The following is a 20,172-nucleotide window of genomic DNA, read 5'->3' as shown; positions in this document are numbered from 1 at the left end:
ATACAAATAGCAGATGTTGAAAGTTCCTTCTTTTAAAAAGATATATTTATCTTTATTTGAGAGAGAGCACGCACAGGCATGTGTGAGCAGGGGGAGGGGCAGAGGGAGAGAGAATCTCAAGCAGACTCCCGCTGAGTGTGGAGCCTGATACTGGGCTCAATCTTACAAGAGATCATGACCTGAGCCAAAATCAAGAGTCCAATGCTTAAGTGACTGAGCCACCCAGGTGCTCCCAAGGTTACTTCTTAAAATATCTAATGCCTTTGGCCATGTATTTCTTTTTGGTGAGCATAAATTCGCTTATGTTGGGAGCTTTCCACACATTGAATATTTTTGCCAATGATTTTCATTATGACTTCTGAGTGGCTACTCCGGACCGAGTTTTACTATTCAAACAGATTTTAAGACACTGTATTAAACTAGTTTCATGAAGTCCATGTCACACACAAAGCCCCAGGCAAGCCTTGTTAACTTGCTTGCTGCTATCACAGTGGTAGTCTACAGGGCAATAAACAATTTCTACATCAAATACGTAAGAAATCAAGGTCTACCAAAAGAATTTAACAAGAACTTTGAACCCAGGAAATACGACGTGCAACATTCTTGACAACATTGATCTTTTAAGTATTTAAAAAATAAATCCTCACTCCTTTGTGAACCTGACGTCAGATGAAGGCTATAATAAGAAACCAATGATATATATTTATTATATTTCATCTGAAATCTACTAACAGTATCCCTAGCACAACTACTACGAACATAACTTACAAGAAGGATTTGTCTAACTGTCCTGACAAGGGCACAAACAGTGGATGAATTGTCAGAAAATTATGTTTAAGCACTAAGCAAGTCTCTACCCACTAATTTCTCAGTTTCCATGCACCTGAAAAGGATTTAAAAGTATCTGCTCCACAAGGTTGTTCTGACAACCAAATGAGACAGCAACCTTGAACACACATTTGGAACCTATAAAGTACTACACAATATCATGTTGACATTACAAATTTCAGGAGTGAAACTGAACTTATCCCAACCACAGACATGGAGCTGAACTGTCAGAAAAACTTTCGCACTAAAAAGTCCAACATGATGTCAAATCCTTAGGAAACTGAATTCATGTTTCAGAAAATATGTTAGATTCCAGGGCATTAATTAATAGGATGGTAAATGGGACCACGTGTCTGGACCAATTCCCAGGGCTTATTCAAAAAATTCACTGAAGTAACCGACATTTGGTTTGGGAGTGTTTGAAGAGAGTGTTTAACGTATTCAGCAGATAAGAGGTTCATAATTTTCCAGAGATAAAGCAAAAACCCTCATTAAAAAAAAAAAAAAACAAAGCGTGAAATAAAGAAGTCATCAAATAAGTTGTATATAAGCTTGTAAACTGCATGGTGTCCCTAGTATAGACAGCTAATATCTAATGAGATCTTTCTCTTTGGTGGAATGTAGATACTTCAGTAAAGGTCATGCTTATTAGAAATCTGAATGTTCCAATTGGAAATGATTTCCGCTAACTAAGCCAAAAATCTTAACTGGTTCCTAACATAATCATATCGCCTTAGCCTCATCAATATTATGTTCTAGCCAACTACACTGGGGGTCTTCTTTACTTCTCCACTGACCTTCAAGAATATAAGTAAGGGCTCCTCTTTTATGAGAGCATGACATAGAGATGCAAGAACAGAGCCAAAAGGAAACAGCCCATAGAATAAAAATTTCAACTTTGAAAAAGAAAATTACAAAGCTCTTAGACTTGATCAATTTCTAGGAGAAAAAAAAGATATCCCCAGACTCTACTAAGGAAGCACATGGTCTAAGGGATCTGGGAAATTATATTTATTTACCCTAAAAGATAAACAAAGAGGATCAAAACATCCCAACTTCAGGTGTTCTTAGTTTAGTGATTCTACAATTTGGTTACAAATTTAAGTTAATTTATTTCAAGATTCTCAGGGTTAAAAGATGTACTCTTAAGAAGCTCTCTGCTTAAAATTGTTATTGTTGAGGACAGATTTAAAATGCATTAGGTATATTCAGAAAACTAAATGGAAAAATAACAACACTAATTGGGCTGACCCTCCTGCCTCCAGAAAGTTAAGATATATGTTTGACAGGTAATTAAATGCAATATTCTAAAATGGGAGTGAAATCAACGGAGAAACTCTGCAGAATACCAATGGCAGAGTAGCTTATGTTTCTCTTACCTTCTTTTGACTCCCACAGAATATTTTCCACTAAAATGGATATTTGAGCCACTGCCAAAATGAAGAGCTTCTCTCTGGGAATAATGCATATTTTGTATGGTTAGAGAGGCAATTTGATGCTGAAAAAATAGCTTTTAATATTTGGTACACATGGGTACAAATTCTGGTTTTGTCACTTACCAACTTGTGATGCTAACTTATTTAATTCCTCCAGGTCTCAGGGGTTTCTTTTTTCCTCTATAAAATGGGGACAATAATATGCAAGATTGTTAGGGAGAATAGAAAATTTTGTAAATATTTATAAAGCCCATTACAGTGCTAGAGCATAGTATATTCACAATAAAAGTTTGTTGAGCAGCATATATAGTAAAAATGTCAATCTCGGATCATATCTCTAAAGGAGAATATCATCATTGCAAAGATAATAGCTATTATTTTCCTGAAAAGGATGTAGTTACCTTCTACTGGGACTATTCTTGGCACTAACAGCTTTCAAACAAGGATCTCCCTTTTTTAGCACTCACACTCAACCACAAGTAGATTGAAACCACATCAGTCTCTCCTTTAAAGAGTTATAATTTTATCAAAATTTAAAGGTTCTGATTGGATAACTCAAAAAGATTTCCTGCCTGCTGTGATGCTCGTTGGCTGAGTGGAAACAAGAAAACAGCTATCTGTGGGTTGACCTATAAAAACTCATTTTTAAAAAAAAAAGGCATTTTAAGAAAAGACTATTGTCTCTAAATGAGAGGAGAAAGTCGTTTTTGCGATCACATTATTCATCTTCATCCTATTGTATTTCTTTAGGGCCACAAGGAATAATACTTCGTGCAAATGAAATGAAAACAGGATGCTAGGGATGCTAGGGATGCCTGGGTGGCTCAGCAGTTGAGCATCTGCCTTCAGCTCAGGGCGTGATCCAGGGATAGAGTCGCATCGGGCTCCCCACAGGGAGCCTGCTTCTCCCTCTGCCTGTGTCTTTGCCCCTCTCCGTGTCTCTCATGAATAAATAAATAAAATCTTAAAAAAAAAAAGAAAATGGGATGCTCGTGTACATTTAAGGGCTTGGAGAATGCTAATGAGATCTTTTAATTCTAAAAAAAATCTCACAGCAATAAAAATATATCAAAAGGAAATCCACAGAAAATAATCAAGAGAAATGCAGAAAAAAATAATCAAAGATTGAGCGCATATTATAGTCCAATGAATTGGTCTACTTGGGTTTAACAACAATAAAATATATATATACACATACATACAGATGGCCTATTTGTGGTGATTTCCTTCAGTTCGAGCATGAACAAATTTTCTCTCTACGAAGAATGGGTTCTTTTATTGTCAGTTTCATTCAAGTAATAGTGGACTCAACTTTTCCTCGGTATTGTGGGATACCATGCTGCGGAAATGGCTCCATATAATGAGCACTGGTGGGGGTGAATGAAATGCTGGCACACCGGCACAAACAAAAGCTCCGGCACACCGGCAGCATTCTCTTGATCTGCTGATTTTCTCCAATATGGTTCCTGCCGAGACACAATAACAAGGGAAAATAACAAAAAGTCAGCTAAAAGATCTGCTGTGGGGATGAGGAGAAGCGTCTTTTAAAAATAAGACTATAATATGGTCATATAGTGCTGAAATTCACCCACTCTGGCCAAAATGATTCATAAAGATGAAGTTTCAAGTCTATTCAAAATATTGCCATAAGGAGCTCTACTGGTGCACGTCAAATAACAGAGTCCAAGGGTGCTAGCCTGTCTAAAGGAAAATGTTCACTACCTATGCCACTCCTTCTCCCTGCCCTTTTCACCATCCTACTCGAGGGTATTGTTGGAGGCAGCCGATAGTAGGTCATGCGGCCAGAAATGGACACCGTTCACAACAGATGTGTCATACCTAACACGAATAGAGTGATTTTATGAACTGTGAGCTTCACCACCATGCCCTCCATTTTTAGGAAATAATAATTTTTTATTCATTTATGAGATTTCCTATCAGAAGACTGGAATCAATACCATGCATCTAACTGGACTTCCCATCCCAAGGAATATTCATTTTGTGTGAGCATTTACCAGAGATTAAGTTCCATAAACTTTAGGAAGAAGAAACTTAATCTGGGATTCCCTTAATTAGGTATAATATTCTATATTTCCATAAATAATCTTACATTAGAGCCTCAAAATCAGTTACCACAATGGAAGGCACAGCAGATATTGCAGCAATCTGTTCTAACATTTCAGTAGTGCATCAACAGCATGTCTGTATGCCATGGTACTGGTAGTAAGTACACTACAAAAAGAAATAGGCATAGGGAAACGTCTGGCCTTAACCCCCAAACTGTTAACAGATGAAATACTAGTGAAAGCAACACAAAAAGCCATATAATGAATTTAATGATACTCAAATGGCTTGGTCTCTGCTGGATGCCACTGGCCTCCCTTTAAACATCCTGTTCAATGCCACTCACAATACTGGCAACATCACTTTTACTGACAATTTTCAATTTGCAGTGACTCTTTGGACCAATTCCACCATCCAATCACTGCAATTGAAATGTTGGAACAAAGGTAAGTTAATGGCTCAAAATAATTTCTCCTCTGCCACCATGACTTCCCCTCTGCCCTCCCCAGGTCTGATCCTCCTTTCTATATTTGTGTTTTAAGCAAACAAAAGGTAAAGAGAAACAGAAGAATTGAGAGGAGGAGAGAAATTCAGTAACCATTCAGGGCTCTAAGGCCCAATACCAGAACCTGTAATATCATTCCATCAAAAACACGAAGATAGGAAAAGACTCAGAAATAAATTTGGCAGTGAGACCATGTTGGGGAACAGTCTTGACCTTAGATGACAGAATTTGAATTCAAGCAATTTCAGATGGAAAAGCAATGAGACCTAAAGGAAATAAAGTTTAGTAAGGATTATGGTGGTGGATTAATTGAAATTCTTTCAGTTGTGATTGACAGAAATCTAACACAAGATAACAAAAATAAATAGGATTTTTGAATTATGCAATTAGAAGTCCAGGGAGGGATACCTGGGTGGCTCAGTCATGAGTCTTCAGCTCAAGTCATGATCCCAGGGTCCTGAGATCGAGTCCCACATATGGCTCTCTGCTCAGCGGGGAGTCTGCTTCTCCCTCTGTCCCTCCCCCTTGTTCGCCCCCCCCCCCTCTCAAATAAATAAGTCTTTAAATAAATAAAAGTCCAAGGAGATTCTAGCTTCAGGAATGGTTTGAACCAGGGACTCAAATGATGTCTTCCAAATACCATTTCCCTCTATCTCTCGATTGTGTAGCTCTATTTCTCTCAGTTAGTCCTTTCCTGTCTTTCATCCCAATGACTCAATTGTCCCAGTAGAAAACAAAACAAAAGAGCTTCGCCTTCTCACTATGTCCTAAAACAACACCCAGGTTTGAATTCCACTGATCAATACAAGCTCATATACCCATCCATGCAGTGAGGGGAAGTATAGCGAGAAGGGGCATATTGGCCCAACCTGAAGTTCATGGTCTGAGAGTTTTCCAAAGGAAAATTGACATGCTATTACCCCAACAGAGAGAAATGGACACAGGGCAAAAGATACCCACCACGTTAGGGCTTCATGCTGAAGGAGGGAGTGTAGTCTAGGTATGTACAGTTGGGTTAGCATAACAGAAATTGCTAAATGTCCCTCATTTTCTCTTTCTTTCTATTGGTAATAAATTCCCCCAAGTCTTTTCTGGTACACCACCACCCTTTCAGTTAGGTATAGCTGTCTAAGTTTAGGCTGGTGGGATGGGTGTGAGAGAAAGTCATGTGCAATTTTCAGAGCATCTCAGAGATGAAGATGTTTCCAGGAACTTCTTTCTCCCTTCTTGCTATCTGAGAAACAGCCACAACTATAGCTGCTACCCTGGACTAAGATCTAGAAGCCACATAATGAAGATGACAAAGTTGATGCACTAGCCTGGATCACTGAATGACCGGGTAGAACAGAAATATCTACCCAACCTAAACTACCCATCTACCTAGAAGTAAGCATCTTACCCATCTATCTTATATGTCTTATTTAACCCACAGTATTTTTGAGATCTTCTTATTTACCCTATACCCTAACTAATATAAGACTCACTATAGCCAAGTTCTAGGGGGAAATGGCCAAAGTATTTTCAAATAATGGACCTATAGAGTTTATGAGCACTTTTTATTACATATATGTATCACTTTATATAACCACAATACTAAGATATATATTAATAGCATATTTCTTAATCTTTCTAACATTAGATCCTTACAAGAATAACAATAGTTATCTCTGAGTGGTAGAATTAGACATTATTTTTACTCTCTTCTTCATGCTTGTCCTCATTTTGTAAATTTTCTAAAATTAGCTTATAATATGTTTGAAGTAAAATACAGGTTATTATCAATCTTATAAAAGGGAATGAAATGGCTTTTCCAAGGGAATTCTGTTCAGGAAATTAAGATATATTTACTGCTCAGTGAGAGATGATACAGCAATGGCCAAGAACTGAGTATATAATCTCAGATACTGTGGCAGGTTGCAAAAATGGCCACAAATTCTTTCCATTTCTGCATCTATACCTTTTTGCAACAGGGCTGTGCCGTTCTCTCCAACAAGAGATGGCATCTATTCCTCCACCCCTTGAAATCTGAGCCTGGCCATGTGATGATCTGCTTTGGTCAATAAGTCACAGGTAAATGTGATGGAAGCTAAGACTTGAAAAGTACTTGTGCACTGAAACTTGCTGCTTGGGAATCCTAAAAACACCACCTGTAAAACAAAGTCAGGCTAGTCTGCTGGATGATGACATGTACCCAAGTTAACCCTGTTACCCTAAATGACATCAAGCCAATCACCAGACAGGAGAATGAGGTCACACTAAACCATGCAGCCCCGGCCATAATGACCCAGACTAGAAGGGCCTGCCAGATGATCCACAGCATCATGAGAAATGATCCCATTTGTTTAGAGCCACAAGTTTGGTGGTTGATTGTTATATATTCCCTTAAATACAGGCTGTCCTCTAACTAAATCATTTTATAAAGAGTAAAGGATCTGTTGTACAGATTCTATTGATAAAAATGAGGAATTTATCACTGAATACATATCATAATTTGAGTTGCATTTGGCCTAAAGCAGAGGGGAAAAAATGACTAAAGCCAGAAATTAAAAATTGAAAGCAATATATAAAAGCTGTAATGAATAAGGCATTTTTAAAGTTACGAGGTTCAAGTAGCACTATATGATATTTTTCACTCTTGTAAAATTCTCAGGAGAAATGTAATGGGTAGGAGAATCATAGATGTTTTGATTTGGAAAGGAATTTATGGTTCATGAGATTCATGCACTTTGCTTTACAGTTATGAACACTGAGACTCAGAAAGGTAAACTGGTTTACCCATGCTTTACACAACTGATGCCAACTCCAAAAAATGCTGCACTGCATTGGAAAGGTTTCTTGATTCAAACTTCAAATCATTGGGCAATTTCAGAACCTCAAGAGACAACAGGTTTAGGAATTTTGAATCAGAACACTACCTGACACTTGGTAAGAGCCCAACGTAAGGAATCACAAGTGGGCAGCCTGGGTGGCTCAGTGGTTTAGCGCCACCTTCAGTCCAGGGCGTGATCCGGAGACCCAGGATGGAGTCCCATGTCAGGCTCCCTGCATGGAGCCTGCTTCTCCCTCTCCCTGTGTCTCTGCCTATCTCTCTCTCTCTCTCTCTCTCTCTCTGTCTATGAATAAATAAATAAAACCTTAAAAAAAAGAAATCACAACAAGCAACTTATGGATGTAAGAAGGTCACAGCTAGTCCAAGGAGCTCTCCATAAGCATTGGCTTGGTTCTAATAGCACCCTTGTACTCTTCCTCCAAAATACAGCCCCCCACAATTGAGGCTAGACAATTTTAAGATAGATTTTGACTGGCAATTAGAGATGAGAATTTTGTTAAAGCCTTAGATTTATCTTCTGTCACAAACTTTTTTTAAATTCAATTAGCCAACATATCATTAGTTTCAGATGTAGAGTTCAATAATTCATCAGTTGCATAGAACACCCAGTGCTCATCACATCACGTGCCCTCCTTAATGCCCATCACCCAGTTACCCCATCCCCCCACCTGACTCCCCTCCAGTGACCCTCAGTTTGTTTCCTATAGTTAAGAGACTCTCATGGTTTATCTCCCTAATTTCTTCCCAGTTTTCCTCTCTCCCCCTATGATCCTCTGCACTGTTTCTTATATTCCACATGAATGAAACCACATGATAATTATCTTTCTCTGATTGACTTATTTCACTCAGCACAATACCCTCCAATTCCACGTTGCTATAAATGGTAAGTATTCATCCTTTCTGATAGCTGAGTAACGCTCCAGTGTATGTATATACCACATCTTCTTCATCTATTCATCTGTCGATGGACATCTTGGCTCTTTCCAGTTTGTCTGCCATAAACTCTTGATGAAAATTTTGCTATGGATTCAATGTTTGTGTCTCCTCAAAACTGAAGTTGAATTGAGTTGAAACTTAATCCCAGTGTGATAACAGTAGGAGGCAGGCCTTTGGGAAGTTCCAGAGGTGACTACTGCGCTTATAGAGACCCCAGAGAATTCCCTCATCTCTTCTACCACATGAGGACATGGTGTAAATCTGACCATCTATGAATCTGGAAGCAGGTTCTTACCAAACCACTGAATCTGCCACTGCCTTGATCTTAGACTTCCCAGCCTCCAGAACTATGAGAAATAAATGTTTTCTGTTTAAGCCACCCAGGCTATGGTGTTCCTGTTATAGCAGTCTGAACTGAGACAAACATGCACAGCTGAAATTGAAAACTTCTAGAATCACACATTCAATGTATTAACAGAAACCAACTACCTCATAACCTCAGAGGCTTAAAACAACAATGAGTTATGTTTCACAATTCTGCAGCTTGACTAGGTAGTGCTTCTGGTATCTCTCCTGGACTCTGTTGTGCAACCGTGTTTGGCTAGCAGATGAGTTGTGCTCAGATGGGACTGATACCATAGCTGGGCCTCTCTCTCCATGTCGTCCTTCATCCAAGACTTCTTCATGGAATGGTGATCCCACGGCAGTACTCAAGAAGACAAAGAAAGGCTCTGGGCCATGGCCAACTCAGACTCAAGGGGTGGGACAATAGATTCCACTCTGTAATAGGTTAAAGTGCAAAGCCCTGTGGCCATACTTTTCATCCTACACTCAGATCAAATATCTACTTCTGTATCATTTAAACCTAATGAAAAATGACACTGCTGAAATGAAATTCTCTAGAATTGCACACCTCAATCTTTCAACTGCACCAAACTCAAATTTTTCCATGGAGAGACACTGTGGTACTTGCCTTACTGTGATTGTCAAATACATTAATAATCTCCCTGAACGAAATGCTGCATTAGGAATTATACTGAACAGCTATCACCATAAGTCATATCCAAGATGATTATAAATTCAGCTTTGCCAATACACAAGGCCACAAAAGGAAGGGCTAGAGTTTTTTTCTGTCAAATGGATTTAAGATTTGAATGTTAAAAGGTGTACGAATAGGAAATACAGGTGAAGTTTTTCTTTTTTAATGATATTTAGGTGAGGATCTTTTTTTAAAAAAAGATTTTATTTATTTATTCATGAGACACAGAGAGAGAGAGAGAGAGAGAGAGAAGCAGAGACACAGGCAAAGGGAAAAGCAGGCTCCACGCAAGGAGCCCAACACGGGACTCGATCACAGGACTCTAGGATTACACCCTAGGCCAAAGGCAGGGGCCAACCGCTGAACCACCCAGGGATCCCCAGGTGAAGATCTTTTTAAGCATGATCCACAGGCAGAAATCATAGATGGAAAGACTGATCACTTTGAATATATACAAATTTAAGAGACTTGTATAACAAAGAAATACATCACATTAAAAAGTAATAAAAAGTATGGACAGTGCTTATTAAGCACCAAGTATACCATTTTAAGCACTTTGCAGATTTTAACTCATTTGATCTTAATAGCGCTATGAAATAGATACCATTATTTTCCCTACTTGAGGGTGAGCAAACTAAGGCACAGAATGGTTGTATAAGATACCAAGGTAGAGTGGTAAGTACCATAGCCTGTATTTGAATCCACAACAGTAATGGTTCTGGGGTCTAAATTCTAAATTACTAAGCTCTATAGAAAACCTGGAAGACAAAAAAAAAAAAAAAAAAAAAAAAAACCTGGAAGACATACGCAAAATAAATGTGACAAAGGCTTAATATCATTGGTATGTTAAAAACTCTTGCAAATAAAAAAGAAGCAGAAAAATATACCATTTGCTATGGACAAGGGCTATGAACCAACAGTTCACAAAAGGGAAATGTAAATGGCCTATAAAATATGAAAAGTGTTCATCTTCACTATGAATCATAAGAACTCTAATGAGATATCATTTGTCTCCTGGCCAGTTTAGCAAAGATGAAAAGAATGATAATACCCATAGATATTATCTCCTTGCTGGTAAGAAGATGAAGTGATAAAATATTCCTGGAGGACCATTTTGATATAGATATACCATTCAACCACTCAAATATGCATAGAGTTTGATCCAGCAATTTTACTTCTAGTCACTTTCCCGAAGATATAATCAGACAAGCACATGAAAATGCAGGTTAAAGAAAATTATTATTGCATTGTTTATAATATTTATTAAAATATGGGGAAAATGGAAGATTGAGTAAATATGCTATGATTCCTCAATATAAGGAATATTATTTTGTTTTTAAAAGTAATGATGTATATTTCCATTATCTGACATAAAAAGAAGGTTATGAAATACTGTTAAGAAAAACAGTAAGTTTCCAAAACTGTTTAAAGATAATAATCCTGTTTTTTAAATCTGTGTATACATAGAGTCATGGAGGATTTTTTAAATCATTATAATGTTATACTTTAACTTTCTTTTTTTTAAAGATTTTATTTATTTATTCATGAGAGACACAGAGAGAGAGGCAGAGACATAGGCAGAGGGAGAAGCAGACTTCCTGTGGGGAGCCTGATGCAGAACTTGATCCCAGGACCCTGGGATCAGGACCTGAGCCGAAGGCAGACATTCAACCACTGAGCCACCCGGGTGCCCCTACTTTAGCTTTTGTAGAACTCTTAACGCATTACTTCTATAATTAGAGAAAAAAAAAGCCAATCCCCTTACTTCTAGAAGTTTAGAGCACTAAACTCTTTCCAAGCCCTAAAATGATTCCCTTTAAAAAAAAAAAAAAACTACAAGCAAGAAGACTCTTCTGTTCCTCATCTCAGTGAACACCTATGTGATTGATTTTGCCAGAAACACAAGGAGAACATTTACTGTTACACAGTAAGGGCTATTTGATACTCGGAATGACCCAGTGGTCAGCGCTTCATGGCCTCCAACACCATATCCCCAGCCTGGTTGGCTGCCTAATCCCCATCGTCTGAGAGCTGAAAATAATGACAGAGATGACAAATCACTGCTCCCCAGAGCTCATCAGCCAATCCAATTCAAGGGGGAAAAAGGCAGCCCAATAATACATACTTTCAAATGGGTTTGAGGAGAGAGGATGAGAGCCCAGGAAAACTCACTTCGTAAGTGCAAGCAATTAACAGTCACGGCATCGCAGGCCTTCTTAAGCAAAGCTGTCACATGCTCAGAGCCAGGGACGGTCAGAAGCTGCAGAGTGTCCTCACCTGCTGACTGATGAAAATGGCTGGCGCTGGGGTGCCAGCTGAAAAATCAATTATTCACATCTACTAGGCAGCTACCCCCTACGCAGCCAGCAGCGGCAGGTCGCAGGAAGGGGAGGCTGTTGTGCTTTGTTGTTAACATGCACCATCCATCTCTCTGGCCGTGGAGCTCAACAATAGCAAAATCAATAGGCTGCTTCAAACTAAGAAACAGACTAGCTGGGCACCAACTGCATTCCAAGCACCTGGAAATCTCCTAACAGCTCTGCCACGGACGAATGACAAGGGAAGAGTCCTCGTCCCGGCATCATTGTTCTCCATATTCTGTGGCCATCCTATTTCCACAGGAAGAAGGAGAGCCCCGAAGTTCTATGTATCCCTAACGATTAGGACACCTTCACCAAAGCGGGAAGCTGGGATTCGCTTTCAAAGGCTCCTCAGCTGTTTGTCATCCTCATCACTCGCCTTATGTCCGGATGGCCCAAAAAGTTCTCTTTACGTACATGGGCTCGCCTTTTGAAAGAGCAGAGCCTAGGCAGATTAAGCTTGGAAAACACATTTTGGTATTTGCCAAGCACTGTGAAATAAAATATAAAACTTGTTCCAAAAAAAAAAGAAAAAAAAAAAGAAAACTTGTTCCATCAAATCATTTCTGTTTAAAATAGATTTTAAGAAAATATCAATCCATATGGTTCTGATGTCCGCCACTCTTTAAAAATAAAAGTTAACAGGACTGAGGGCGGAGGTGCAAAATGGTAGACACTGTGGGCAATAGTCTGGAGGTTTCGGATAAAGTTAGGTATGGACTTAGCATAAGACCCAGCAATCCCACTCTTGGCTGAAATGGAAATCCATGTTCACACAAAATCCTGTGTGTGACTACTTGACCGCAGCTTTATTCATAATATCCCCAAACTGGAAACAACTAAAATTTCCCTCCCTGAGAGATGGGGAATGGCTAGTAAACATACGGGGGCACCTAAACGGAGAGGAATACCGGTCAGGAAGGTGATGAAACAAACTACTGAGATTTGCAAAACCAAACATGACCCTCGTCAGTCAGTTTTATTCTAAGTGAAAAAAGCCTGACTCAAAGACCACATACTGTATGACTTCATTTATAATTACATCCTGGATAAGGCAAAACTATAAGGATGTTAAAACGATGAGGGGCTGACAGGGGCCGAGGGGCAGGGAGGGACTAGTGACAAATGGACAGCTGGACAGAAATATTCGGAGTGACAGAACTGTTTGTGTCTCGGTTGTGTAGGAGGTTACACGGCTGCCTGCGTTTGTCCAAACTCACAGACTAGAGTCACAACTCGAACCACAGCAGTGAAGTTTACCAGATGTAAATCGTGCCTTAAACTTGAAAAATTTCAGTAGGACAAAGAACTCAAGGAATTCCTCTACAATGGTAAACCACTTTGTCTCTCATTTCAAAACATTTGCCTTCGGTTTCACCATCCTTGCTTGTGCCGTACTGTCTTCTTTTACATCCGGGCTAGATCTGCGATGCAGCTTGGAGATAGAGCAAACAGGACTCAGCAGAACATAATCCTTCTTGCATAGGCTCTAGTACTTGGACAGAAGTCCTCCCCAAGGCCAGCCCCGATTTTTTAAAAAATGCACTTATGGCTGCTCAATCTCAGAGCCTTTCCTTCAAAAGCTTCCTAAAAGGAAACAAACAGGCAAAGATGTCAAATACATAGAACATCTGACCAAAAAAATCTGGAGTCCTTGGGAGGAGTTTTACCAAACCTGCCATTAATTTGCATTGTGGTCTTCAACAAGTTACTTCACATTTATATCTGTCAAGGTCCCAACAGGAAAAAAGTTAAGTCACGTAGCTCAAGAGACTTCAAAAAGCATTAAATGGTGAAGGGAATCACTAAGAGTATTTGAACACCCAGACTTTAACAATAATGTGAAGCTGTTTCTACCCTTATCCCAAAGGTGCTGGAAGAAGAAGTGATGGTGTCAGAGGGACCTAGTGAGATACGAAGCTGTGAAGGATGGACTTTACCTGAGGAACTGTGGTCATGAAAGAATGACCCAAAGCCAGTGTCACAGCTCAAAACATGGAAACATCATTTCTCTCCTCCCCTCTCTATTTTCCTACTGGTGTCTCCCATTGGCTAAACCCAAGAGGCCAGCTAGAAAGGGAGCTTAAGTGATATAAGCCTTAGTGGTCAGCTTTCAGGACTCAGGTCAGGGCAGAGAGGGGCAGAAAATAGATCCCAGAGCAAGTAGAATGGAGAAAACAAACTAAGAACAACGAGGACCACATTATTTAGTAAAGTTATGTAGTTTGACCACTTATAAAATCCTGGATGAGTAAACAGTCTATGAATCTATTTAACAGTCAACTTTGGAAGCCTCTCTCTCCATTCCCTAGGAACTACATTTTCACATAGAATAATTCATATTTCCTGAAGAATGCAATTACCTTCAGCCATTGGGCTAAACCTGTTTTTCATCCAACCAAGTTAAACTTTGCCCAATGGTGTCAATATCCTTAGTTACACAGAACCTCTTTAGAAAAATTCTTAGTTGGCTATCAAAAATTCTTAGTTGCCTATCAAAACTTAGCTTAAAGGAATAAGGAATAAGTATATGACTAAATTCTGACATTTTCCCATTAGAGACTTAAGGATCCTAGAGATTTGTTCTAGATGAGGGTGCAGCCTCTGGTAGGGCTTCCTTCCTCACTCTATCATCCCAGACATTACATACCTCACTCTACCAACTCATATGAATATAATATAGACATGAAGTAGAAATAGTCTGAAATCCTCTGATTTTATATTTAGTTTTTATTCTATGTGTAATGTATATTGATCCTGATTCCATAACTCTATTAGGCATAGGAGTCTATATATACACAGATATAGATATATAGATATATACCACTTTCTTTCCTTCCTTCTTCCTTTCATTTGTTCATTCATTCTTTCTCTTGTTCTTCTTAAATGTATATTAAGGACCAGAACTAAAACACAAACTACATGGAAAATTGGGTCACTTGAAGATAAACATGGTCTGCTTTCAGTCCTTAAAGCACTGCTTAGGACTTACAAGTTATGAGACCTGCTTTACTTTGGTATTTTTTTCACAATTGCCCCCAAATGACACTCTTCATTCTTCCTTTAAACTCAAGGGAAAAAAAAATTTAAATCTCTGTGTTTCTGGCTGTAGTGGGAATAAAAACAACTCTGCAACATGAGAAAGAGAGCTACACAGGGAGGTGAGCCAAGAATAGCCTTAAGCAGTACCACCTCCGTGGTGCTGGGAAGTCCACAGACAGCATGCAGTAAGGCACTGGTGCCGCCAGGCAACAAATCCTAAGCCTTCGGCTGCCCCACTGAGCAATCGGGGCTGGTTGAGTCCAGGCCACTTCTCCAAAGGATGTAAGTGCTACTGGGGCTGCTTCTACTCTGCCCAAACCCTAAGGCTCTTCATCCATTGGGTGTTGCATTGTTGGACTGATGCCCCAGGGTAATAATATATTGGGCAGGTCATCTGGGACTCCCAAATTGAAGGGAAAGGGCTAAGCAGCATGCATGCAATTGCTGACGTCTCTCCAATTAAGGGGCTTGGTCCAATTTAAAGCCTGCCAGAATCTAGGCCCAGGAAATCCAGTCAGACAACCCGTGGCTGGGTCTGAGCCACCTCATTTTCTGAGTAGTTCTGGGTAGAGTGACCAACCACCTGGCTAATTGGCCTCCTGCTGTAAAGGTGGAGGCCCCCTGGCAGTATTCAAAGGGCCTCACTGAGCACATTCTCGGTATCACACAAGGGTAACTGCAGCTCAGACCTATCTCCCTCCAAGGCCTGAGGCAAAAGCGCAAAGTGGACTCTTCAGGAAGCCTTTCCTTCTTTCTGATCACCTTTCCTTTCCTCTGTTCCGCACTCTGCCCTTATAGAAAGCCAACCCTTTTCCCCCATTTCCTGTCATAATGATCTGTGACTCTCCAAAGCCCCAATCTCCAGGACACCCAACAGTGGTTATCCTTGCCCCCAGAAGTCCCTCCACTCAAAATCACTTCTCCTTCACTAGTGCCCCATAGGACCTACGTGACAGAGAACTGAACAATCTCTAGACATATGTGAGTTCTGAGGTAGAATTGTTAAACCGAAACAATATCACTCTCAAATAAAAGAACTAGCAAATGGGCTTCTCCATTTTCACTTAGCTTTGCCTCCCTCGGCTGTCCAAAGGGAAGACAGTGGAGAGGGTGGGGAACCCACCATTTCAGCCCTCCTTCCCCAAAAGGAGAAATAACTTCCGGTCTGGCCTCTTCCAGGAGGGAAGTAGAAAGGAACACCTCTCCCTCCATCACCCACTTTATGATACCCCATTTCTACCCTATAAATAATATTTTAATGAGGTCATTAAATCTATTTTAACAATTGATAGTAAAATATCCTTTTTGAAAAGAAGCTTATCCAATGTTCATCACAGATCCCTAACTTCCAAATTTATGCCACTAATAACAACTTTAAATTACTGTTCTTTTAATTAACCTCTCTAACTTGGGGAATTTTATCTTTTCCTTATAATTATCCTACTTTCAGTTTTATTCCATGTGACCTATCTTAATACTTTTTGGAAGTAAATGGGCTATAAGTATATATCAATACAGATGTATTTTTAAAACCTCTGTAGATGACAAATATAATTATCCTGATTCTAGCAACCAGCACATGCTCATGTGGGGGTAAGATATTAACTCCCGAACTGTAAGAGGACCCAGGGCTAGGGGCACCCGGGGGGGGGGGGGGGAAGGGGAGAGGTTGGAGCTCAGTCAGTTAAGCGACTGACTCTTGATTTCAGCTCTTCCTCTCCCTCTGCCCCATAACAAAATTTTAAAAGGACCCAGGGCTAAAAAAGCTAGTAAGATGTTAGCAACTTACTCCATAGAATTAGACTCACCAGCTAGTAAAACATCTCACATATGTGAAGCAGAATGACCTCTGGAAAGCTTTTTCCCAGACTAAACTGTCAACTCTCTTGGTTGCAAGATGTCTCCATCTAAAGTGGTATCTCAACTTCCTAACTGACTCCACCTGGCTCCTACTAACAGTATCAGAATGCAGGAAGACCATCACAGATAATTTCTTGTTGTGTTGGGTGCTTTTTGAAAGAGGGAGCAAGATTGGCAAACAGCAACTGAAAAATCCATTAAATAAATCTATCAACAAAATGCAGAATAAGCTGGAAAAATAATGAGACCATTGCTGAATGAGGCAGATGGCTTGGCAACCCTAAAAGACTAACATCAAACAAACATTCATTTGAGTCTTCATCTAGCTTCACTAAATTAGTATGTGAATTCAAACATTTGTCTTTCGATATTTCTTTCCCAATGATGGGAACTATGTGAGTAAAGACCACTAGCAAGAGGAGGAGGAAATGCTAGCCAAAGAAAATGGCACTTGTAAGTCATGCTGACACTAAGCCTTACGGGGGTATAATAGAAACTATTGGAGACCCTCCATCTATACCTCAAAGGCCTAAGGACACATTTGAGTTCTTCCCTCATGTGTAATTATCCATAATTATTGCCCCAAGTTTTTCAAACTTTGCCACCACATTCTTTGTGCATTGCAGTAGAATCCTTGCCATGCTACTGGTGAATTGATCTTCAATGATATACATACTCACAAACAGGAAAGATAGAATCTTACCCTCTGTGTAAGTTTATAGAGGGGTGGGGGTTGAGGGGAGAAAATCTCTTGCTAACTTCATACATAAAATGAGGGACATGGTCTTATTAAAAAACACAAGGCTTAAAGAGTTTTACACTTACGAATATCAAATCATGGTCACCAAACCATGCAAAGACTATACTGAAGATGCGTGTGCCTGCATGTGAGTGTATGTATGCGTCCCACAAGATTGACTTAGATTTTTTAGTCAAAAACTAAAAATTTCAACACATTGAATATTTATGAGACTATAGAAGAAAATTAGTAGTTAAAAAAAGAAGCCACTACAAAGGAAAGAATTTGTCATTCACTCTGGAAAAGTCCATGATGATCTCTCCTTTAAATGATTCATTATGAAAATAAAAGATGTTCAAAATGCATCAACAGAATATGTGCACAGGATTAAAGGCAAATTTTAAAAAACAGCTTTAATAAAAAGAATGAAATGTTGCCACTTGCAACAACAATGGATGGAGCTAGAGAGAATAGGCTAGGCAAAATAAGTCAGTCAAAGAAAGACAAATACCATATGATTTTGCTCATATGTGGAATTTAAGAAACAAAACAAATGAGCGAAGGGAAAAAATAAGAGGGGGGGTGCCTGGGTGGCTCCATCGGTTGAGCATCTGATACTTGAGTTCGGCTGGGGTCATGATCTCAGAGCTCAGGTCATGATCTCAGGGTCGTGAGATGGAGCCCCAAGTCAGGCTCCGTGTTCAGCAGGGAATCTGCTTGAGATTCCCACTCTCCCTCTCCCTCTGCTCCTCCCCCTGCTCGTGCATGTGCACTCTCTCTCATGCTCTCAAATAAGTAAACAAATCTTAAAAAAAAAAAAAAAAAAAAAAAGGAGGGAGAGACAAACCAAGAAACAGATTCTTAACTCCAGGGAACAAACTGCTGATTACCAGAGAGGAGGTGGGTGGGGGATGGGTGAAACAGGTCATGGGGATGAAGGAGGGCACTTGTGATGAGCACCAGGTGATGTATGGAATTACTGAATCAGTGTTTTGTACACCCGACACTAATATAACACTGTATGTTAACTGCACCAGAATTAAAATTAATACTTAAAAAAATTTCAAAACCGCTTTATTCTCTTTTTAGGGCTGTCAGTCAAAATTATTCCCGTGGGCCTGGGAAAAGAATGACCTCTCTAAGTCATCTTACAGAACTCATAATCCTAATGAGAAGAAATATGAGGATTTGTCAGCATAAAATATTGACACATGATGAGAAGCTGTCTTCGGGGGAAAAAGCACTTCCAGTTAGACAAGAAGTGAAATTCTTGTAGAAGAGAGAAAGGCATTATAGCCCGGTATCCAGGTTGACTCTGTGCTAAAATCTAGGAAAAACAACCGAAACGACTCACCTGAGTGTGTGCAAGATAGTCTGAAAAGAAAAATTACCTAGAAGGAAATACATGAAAATATTAATTTATAGTAAATGCCCTTGGGTAGGTTAACTCTCTGCAGTTTCCATATTTTTTATAATGAGCACATACTAAGTTTATAATCAGAAAAAGAGACTTCACACATCCTCAAAATGGTAAGACAAATTATAGAGATAAATTCTTTAAATTGTTTTCCCTATTTTCCAGGTTAGTAAATGAGGCCAGCTTCTACCCTGAGACTCTTCCGTGAAACACTTTTTCCAGTGTCACTAAAAGTGCTGCTTCTCATCCTTTTAAAACCCAAATGACCTGCCAAACCAAGAAGACGCTTCCCCGTTTAACTTTGAAAATGTCTAAAATATCCTTTGCATATAGAGTTATTAGTCAAAGCCCAAAATTACAATGGGTTTCCTGCTTTAGCTCAATTTCATAGGGAACCTGGAACCAATAAAGGAGGAGTTCATAGATAAAAGGTTTTTCCCTCTAGATACCAATTGTGTTACATCGATTATAATGTAAAATTCAAGTGTATAGAAATTCACTTGACAGCTACTAAACAAGACAGCATGAACAAGAGTAATCTAATATATACTAATTTCAGTGGAGAAAATAAATGTTTGTGGGAGGGGAAAGTTTAAAGTGGCATTTAAATGTAAGTACTATTTCACTGTAAGTTCCCACTGTGCTTCAAAAAATACTCAGTACATGGCTAACAGTCAAGTGGTTGAGTAGAAAGAACACTGGATTACAAATCAAGAGGCCTAGATCCTCGCTCTAGCTTCACCACCACGTGATTAGCTGAGTTATAATCCAGCATTTTATCCATTCCCTCATCAGTAAACCAGGAATTGAATCTACCTCGTCTGCCTCAGAGGCCTGGGTGAAGATAATGAGAGCATGAACACGCAGAAACATTTTATTGAGATTACAAAGCATTTTTCAGTTGACTAATTTACCCCTTTTATATCGTCCTGATAGGCAAAGAAACACTTTGTTATAGAATGGCATCTTATTATCACTAAATTCCCCCAAGATCCAACAAAAATCAAATTCTACCTGCTTCTGGAAATAAACTTCAGGACATGAAACAGCAGGGTGTTAATAAAGCATCAAAGCTATTTGAAGGGCTGCTCTCCAAGTCATTTGAAATTCCTATTT

The 20,172-nt window shown here is 39.4% G+C and overlaps 1 long non-coding RNA gene across 2 annotated transcripts in view; it reads right to left on the bottom strand.

Moving 5' to 3' along the window:
* The window catches only part of LOC119868179, a 56,974-nt gene that overhangs the window by 12,358 nt on the left and 24,444 nt on the right, over nucleotides 1-20,172 (bottom strand). For both annotated transcript variants that reach the window (XR_005385925.1, XR_005385924.1), the window contains 3 exons: nucleotides 3,467-3,730; nucleotides 2,388-2,444; nucleotides 2,208-2,281 (listed from right to left, as the gene is read on the bottom strand). This is a non-coding gene — a long non-coding RNA (uncharacterized LOC119868179). The remainder of the gene's footprint in view (nucleotides 1-2,207; nucleotides 2,282-2,387; nucleotides 2,445-3,466; nucleotides 3,731-20,172) is intronic.

Source organism: Canis lupus, chromosome X, assembly GCF_011100685.1.
Source record: "Canis lupus familiaris isolate Mischka breed German Shepherd chromosome X, alternate assembly UU_Cfam_GSD_1.0, whole genome shotgun sequence".
In the NCBI taxonomy this organism is placed as follows: domain Eukaryota; kingdom Metazoa; phylum Chordata; class Mammalia; order Carnivora; family Canidae; genus Canis; species Canis lupus.
The sequence above is the reverse complement of the archived record's forward strand: the minus strand, read 5'-3'. Positions and strand labels throughout refer to the sequence as shown.